The 7,400-nt window shown below is 47.3% G+C and overlaps 1 long non-coding RNA gene across 1 annotated transcript; it reads left to right on the forward strand.

Annotated features, from left to right (window-relative positions):
- Positions 1-2,995: 2,995 nt before the first annotated feature.
- Positions 2,996-3,906, forward strand: LOC142839603 (uncharacterized). Its single transcript, XR_012908785.1, has 2 exons — positions 2,996-3,133; positions 3,712-3,906. It is a non-coding gene; the product is annotated as an uncharacterized LOC142839603 (long non-coding RNA).
- Positions 3,907-7,400: the final 3,494 nt, after the last annotated feature.

Raw genomic sequence — 7,400 nt, forward strand, 5'->3', positions numbered from 1 at the left:
ATGACATAGTCCTGGAATAATTTGTTCCAAGTTTAATTTTTGATGAAATAAAAGTAGAACGAGAACTTTGCTTATGAAATTTGCCTAATGAAGAAATTTTAATCAGTGCTTGTTGAACTTAAGGTAAAAAATATAGTTTGTTTCTTCAGATTTGAGGAGAATTAACATGTATCTGATTGTTAATATTTGATTCTTGTTTAATTATTTATGACATCAAGGAATGAATCTGTCAAGTAAATAATGAAATGCGTACATGCGGCATATATAATTAGGTTAGGTGCATAAATCCAAAGTGTTCGCTTTAGACTTGTCAGTGCAAAATTTATTAATAATGAGCAACGCTAAGTGAAGAAAGTTCCTAACACATTCTATCTCATTAGTGTGGATCGCAGCAATTGCTGGTCAAAGAGGAGGAGGAAGAGGGAGGAAGAAGAGAAGTAGCGGTTAGGTCCATTTCCTTGGCTGTGCTTTAATGGTTGGAAAATCAGAGGGAACCAAAACACGTCCTCGTTCCTTCTATTTAGAGATGTACGACTTGATCAAATTGGCTTGTGGGTTTGAATGTCTGCTGCTAATGGAAGGATTCCATGCTGAAAAGATACAGGCCCCCGGGCTTCTAAATCCATTGAGTGCAAGGAATCAACGGAAATCTAAAGATTGAAGATATACCATGTGGAGTGGAGATAGAGCTCAGAGTAGAGCACTCAGCTGGACATGCAAGGTCCTAGGTCCCACCCCAGCACTGCACATAAAACTCCGTTCTCACGAGTGAACCACTGCGCCGTCAGACTCCCACTGTAACACCAGGTTTCAGGGTCACGGTGAAGGTGAAATCAGGCTAGCAACGCTCATTCTGCTTCCGCATTCTTCATGGGCAGATCAGACTGGGAGCCAGAACTCGCCTAAGTATGCCCTGTGAGAAGATGCAGAAATAAGTAGGCTTCAGGAGCTAGAGTAATTATCAGGGACCTGTGTGAGACCCGAGCGGGTAGAAGGTAGGATTCCTGGGTGTAATGGGCTGGGGTCTAGAGGATGCCCTTGGTTTCCAGATCCTGACCTGAAGTTGTGTCGGAATGGGCAATACTACCTCGAGTTAAGGGTCTAATGGGATCACCTGGATGGAGTAAGTTCTGCCCTTGCAGTTAAACATCAAAAGTATCGTGTGCATACAGATGAACAAGAAAAGAAGGAAACTTGCTCACACTGTCATTAGCTAGCATAATTTCCAGAAAGTTCTTTAAACTCTTGGGTCTCAGTTTCTCCACTGTATTTAAAGGTGTCTGGTTCTCAGAGATGCCACTGTAGCACAGAAGATTATTGCAAGCAACGTGGTGGTGGGGTCTTTAAGACAAGATGCAAGTGAGCCTTGCATCCGATGACTCTAGTTACAAAGATGGCTTCCATTTGCTTGTTGAACGAAGTGGATTTAAGGTGGACCTGGAAGAATCTGCAGTATCTAAATGGTTGGAGATGGAGTTCAAGGGCACACTAGAGAATATGGACATCCAACATCGTGCAGTGTACGTCATGGGACAGGGGCACAGCAATATGATAGTGGGAGATAAATAAGGTTAGATTAGGCAAAGATCCTGGAGGGTTTTGAAAGTTTTGCTCAGGAATTTGGGTTTCTTTCCTTGGCAGAGGGAAGCAATCATTGAGGCCATCACCATTTGACTCTAAAATTAATAAAACCCAGTACCTTTTTTGCACAGTTTTGCTTTTTTTAATGAAAAATGCAAACGATTTAAAATAAACTATAAAAATCTTTTCTTTTCTCCTTCCTTCCTTCCTTCTTTTCTTCTTTCCTTCCTTCCTTCCTTCCTTCCTTCCTTCCTTCCTTCCTTCCTTCCTTCCTTCCTTCCTCCCTCCCTCCCTCCCTCCCTTCCTTCCTGCCTTCCTTGACAAGGCCTTGCTCTATAGCACTTATTCTTATGTTGTTTATTAAAACATAAAACTTGTACAGTGAAATCCTGTCTCAAAAAAAAAACCAAAAAAAAAACCCTCTAAAAAACCTCAAACAAACCAAAAACCAAACCAAACCAACCAAACAAATAAAAAACCATAAACAACAAAAAACATAAAACTTGATAAGTTTCCAAGGACTGAACTCTTCCAACAAAGGGCAACTTTGTTGCTTTAGCTCTTCCCTGTTACCAGGTAAAACTCACACGCCACCCAGCTGAGGAATGGGAATCTCTTCCAGGAGATACTTTCATAGGACAGGATGTTTCTGTTCCCCAGGGTCTTCTATCTGATGTCTCTTCAAATGGTGTTGTTTAGGACTGGTCACACATTCTCTGGTCACAGTGGGAGAGGGAGGCCTGACCAGAGTGAAATGGCAGGTCCCGTTCATGTAGTGCAAGAAGGCCTCAGGAAAGAAATTTTGCAGAGTGCCCTCTTCCTATCTGCATTACCCCAAGCTCCTTTCCAGGATTAGCTAAACTGCAGTTTCCAGGAGAGCCATAGGGTGTATGGCAAATGTCCTGTAAAGTAGGCGGCGGTGCCTTGCACTTAATAGCGGTTATGCCAGTGCTACCGTCACAAGGATGGACTTATTCTGCCTTCCATGGGGGTTGTCACAAGGTGTGACTTCTTGCTAAGGAGGGAACTTTTCTTTTTTTTCTGGGCCAAAGGCTCAGATAAAAGGAAGGCTCCGGTAAATACCACTTGGCTTGCCTTAGTTTCCATCTGGAGGAACTCAAGCCCGGGATTAGGGACGCGGGGTCCTGCAGGTGCCTTAGTGTCCTCCGGGTGGCAGCAGGACCTGAAAAGGCTGGGGAGCCGGAGCTGTAGTTCCTTCCTCACTGCTGGGCAGATGAGATCCCTCCTTAAAAGCTGAGGCCATGTGTCCCTGGGGGTGGTGATCCTGGGCGTGAGCAGGACCCGCGCCATCAGGATTCAGGATTAGGAATGGTACCCGGATGGAAGCCAGGCACGGGAGACACTGGCGCGCCAGGGCAATGTCTTGGTCGCCGTCTCAGCTCTGCCCGCCGGCCGGGAAGGAGGCGCCTTGGGCCGCTCATTACCCGGGCGCGGTGGCGGCTCCGGGCCCGCAGCCGGCGGCGGAGCGGGGGCAGGCGGCCGAGACGCGCGAGCCATTTGCATTCCCCGGCAGTCATTTTTATATGCGGAGGTAATGAAGTTGTCAGCGGCGCCCCGAGTGTGGCAGAGCCTGATATTCAAATCGCCTGCCGTGTCGCCTGCCACCCCCGCCCCCGCCCCGACCGTCCCTTGAGTCCTGGGGCTGCGCCGCCCGCTCCCGCATCTCTCTTCCCAGCGCTTTGTCTCCGTTGTCATGGTCCTCCCTCCCCTTTGTGTCTCTGACGAGATTCCCAGTCCCAGATCAGCGACGCCCCCAGGTCTAGTGACCCTGCGACCCCGGGATGCACATCTAACCACCTGCACGCCGAAGGCCATTTTGCCCTCTTTCCTCCCTCCGCAGCCATCCTTGATGGCGTTCAGCTTCAGCTGCAAGAAAGATGACCTAATCCTGGCGTTAGCGATATAGGGCCTAAAAGATTGTCCTCTTCTCTTTCTGACTGCATATTTACGAGCATGTTTATGATTACAACCATATCGGACCGGAACACCCAGGCTGCTAAGGAAAGACTAGCAACCTTGGTGAGGGAAGGAGGGCGAAAGACAGGCACACTTGTCTAGACCCGTGAGGGTAGACATGGCGGCTTACATGCTTGTTATTCATTCCCCTAGGCCATGACAGCTGGGCTGCTCACCAGCGCGTCCTGGACACCTGGGACCTGCAGTGTGCTTGGGCCAGATCCTTCCGCAAAGTGTGAAGAAAAGATGGTAAACTCTCTCAGTAGTCGTTGTAAAGTCCTGATTGGATGTTGAAAGGATCGTATTCTGGATATAGTGTGTGAAATAAAACATAGTGTTATGGTCGAATATTGCTTCCCATTTTTTTAAAGATGTGTGGCTGGGAACAAGATTTGCAGTTTCGTCTGTGACTCATATTCTATTTCTGTTGGACAGGGTTGGGCTGGAGGTGGAAGATCCCAGGAACGTTCTAGCTCTGGTTGTACCAGCTCACTTTCCTCTGCAGACGCTTTGAAACTGGGCAGGGCACAGGGAAGTCATCAAAAGCAAGCTGTCCTTGCATGGAACCTCCTGACGACAGAGAGCAGAGCCTGTGGCTTAAAAGGTGTCTGCTCTTTCTTTTGTTTCCTGTGGGGGTGTCCACAGCCATACCACGATCGGCTTGTGTAGTGAAGCTGGCTTCCACCAGTGTTTCGGGCTTTTGAGGAGTTATTTGTCCGACACTAAACTCCCTGACATGTCGCTTAGGAAAGTGAGTACTGTGTGCGTACTGTGACTATTTCCCCGAGTACTCTTGGCGTGGATCGCTCCCCCTCACGCACAGGCCGCAGAGTAAGGGCTCCCGGAGTAAGCATTGGCACGATGCGCTGCAAATGATCCGGCCTGGGGGAGTCCCCGAGTGTGTGCTGATTCCACATGCGGCCCTGGCTCCTACTGGGCTCTGATGGTATGGCTCACCAATGATCCGTGCAGTAAAGACTCCCAGAATACACATTGACACGATAGACTGGAGTTGTTTGGGTCTTTCGCGGCAATGATCCGGGGATAATGGCCAGATCTTGAGATTGGAGTGCTCACGGTCCTAAGGCACAACCTGAAATGCCCCAGTTAAGGCCTCCCGCGGCTCCCAGTTCAGGACGTCTGGGTCTTTGACCTCCTACATCCAGACACTGTGGCATCATCGATGTCTGGCAATGTTGTGACTTTCCCCCTACATATAAACTTTGAAACTCAGTACTGATGGTGGGGTTCATGTGCTGGGGTTTTGCCTGGTTACTTACAGATTAAAGAACTATGAAAAGTCATATTTAAAGGGGAAAAATAGTTTGGGAAGAACACACTTGGGAAATAGATTTAGCTAGAGAGAAAATTAGTATAAAATAAATAACCTTAATCCTGAGAAAAATCTAGTGACTATCTCAAGATAGAAAAAGGTGAGTAAGAAGATGGAAGATGCAAGAAATCATGAAGACAATATATTCAGTAATAACAATTCAATTGTATAAAACCACGATAAAATCTCCCCTCCTTTCCGTCTTCTATACTTTCAAACGTCACAGCCACCATTAACGTTTTGTATATTTCTTCCATTAATTTTGTACACAGACAATTGTATGTCCCTCTTCTTTGGTTACACAAATGAGTTGACAAGAAACATCACTCTTCGAAGTCTTGTACTTTTAATTAATAATGTTTAAAGCATTTCTCCTCATCCTTTGATTGCAAAGAGAGTTCGCAGGACGATGAGGCAATTTTTAAAGGCCCGCCATTTCTACCCTCACAAGGAGAACCCTTATACATGCTTGCACCTTCAGATGTGGACAAATATGTTCACAGGAAAAATTTTCAGCCGTGGAAATTCCGAGGCAAAGAAACGCGCGGTTAAATGCTGACATCTACCGCCAAGCTGATCATCTTGCATTCCAGCTAACAGCCGTGTGTGTCTGTTCCCACACTCCTGGCCCGTCATGTTTTATCCCACAGCACACGTCTGATGTGTGTGGCGGTGAATTCTCCCACCAGCCCTGGGCACAGCGACAAATACATGAACTGTAGAAGGCACACTGTGGAGCAGGAAGTCCTACTAGTCAAGATGAAAAAAAAAAGATTGAGCCACAAATCACAAGGGGACCAGTTGAATCTTGGCAACAGCTTACCACGGTGGGAGAACTAGAATAAGACCACACTAATTCATCTTCCAGCAAATTATGTATTGAAAGTTATGAACAGCAAAATCTCTCTTCAGCAGCATCCTGTTGACCCTGACTTCTGGGAAAATGAAAAGGTATTCTCGTTGGCCAGACTTTGTTCCACATGAATGAAGTCCCAGATGTGGTTCAGTGAGTAATCACCCCCTACAGGTCTTCAGAGTGGATCCCAGGTATAAGGCCATCTCGCTAGGAGTTATTTTGGAAATCTCCAGTATTAAAGTATGCGGCATAGGCTAGGCTCTGCAGGTTCTCACCAGAGTCCCGCTGGCTTCCTGTTTTCTTTTGTAAGGTTCAAGTCTCTAAAAAGACACATGGGGTCAACAATAGAGCCGTTTTCATTTATTCCAGAATCCCACCAAACTCCTAATTAGGCAAGCCATGCATCATAAGAGATGTTAGTTTTACACATAGTTGGTCTCATAAATGCTTTACTTATGTTTATTTTGTTTCTGCCTGGATAAACTCAAATACATGGAAAACATCTTGAGTCTTGTGGGGTTTGAATGATGTCCCCCGTAGGTTCATGCATTTGGATATTTGGTCCCCAGTTGGCGGTGCAGTTTGGAGAGGTTTAGGAGGTGTGGCCTTATTGAAGGAAGTATGTCACTGGAGGTGGACCTTGAGAGCCTCGAGATCTAGCCATTTCCAGTTGCCCTCTCTGCTCCACACTTGTGGTTCAAAATGTGAGCCCTCGGCTTGCTCTCTCTGGCTCTCATGTCTGCTGTTTGCCACCTGCTCTCTGTCATGCTGCCCTAGAAGTTGTGGTGGCTTAAATAAGGACGGCACCCATAGACTCAGGTGTTTGAATACTTGGTCCACGTCGGTGGAACTTTTTGGAAAGGATTAGGAGGTGTGGCCTTGTTGGAGAAGGCGTGTCACTGGGGCACAGACCTAGTGGTTTCCAAAGACTGACACTGGTCCAGTGTGCTCTCTCTGCCTCCTGCTAACAGATCTGGGTTTGAGCTCTCAGCTGTTCTTGCCACCATGTCTTTGCTCCACCATCACGATGGCCTCTATCCCATGAAACCGTAAACCCAATTAAATGTTTTCTTTCATAATTTGCCCTGGGCATGGTGCTTTGTCACAGCAATAGAAGCGAATTTTACAAGTCGAAACACTGAGGGGGAGCATATGCAGTTTATCTGGGTGTCAGTATGGACTTACAAGTCTTGGACAAGATGGGCCAACTCATTGCCAGGACCTCTGGGATCTACAAATCTTTGTTCAGAAAAGAATAGATGACTGCCTGGCATTTTGGCACTGTAGAATGGCATGTCCCTCAACCCATATGAAGTAGAGCAGCTGGCAGAGCATGCTATACTGTAGTGAGCCAGACAGGATCGCCATTACAAGATGGCGCCGACATCCTGTCTTGTTGGAAATAAACCTTGTTGGAAATAAAAAAAAGCCTTTGAGAGCTGCGTGTCCCGTGGTCCCTCCCCCCCCCCCCCCCCCCCCCCCCCCCCCCCGCTTCCTTCCTGCATGCATGGTGGATGAGGATCCTTGAGCCTATCCCCATGCGGTCTGGTGGCAGCTGTTGGTGGCAGCCAATCACAGGGCAACCCGTGTGCCAATTCCCTATTTAAGTGGCTGCCTAAGTGCCCTCCTTCCCTTCGCTTCCTGCTGTCTCTC

This window comes from Microtus pennsylvanicus, chromosome 21, assembly GCF_037038515.1.
Source record: "Microtus pennsylvanicus isolate mMicPen1 chromosome 21, mMicPen1.hap1, whole genome shotgun sequence".
Classification (NCBI taxonomy): domain Eukaryota; kingdom Metazoa; phylum Chordata; class Mammalia; order Rodentia; family Cricetidae; genus Microtus; species Microtus pennsylvanicus.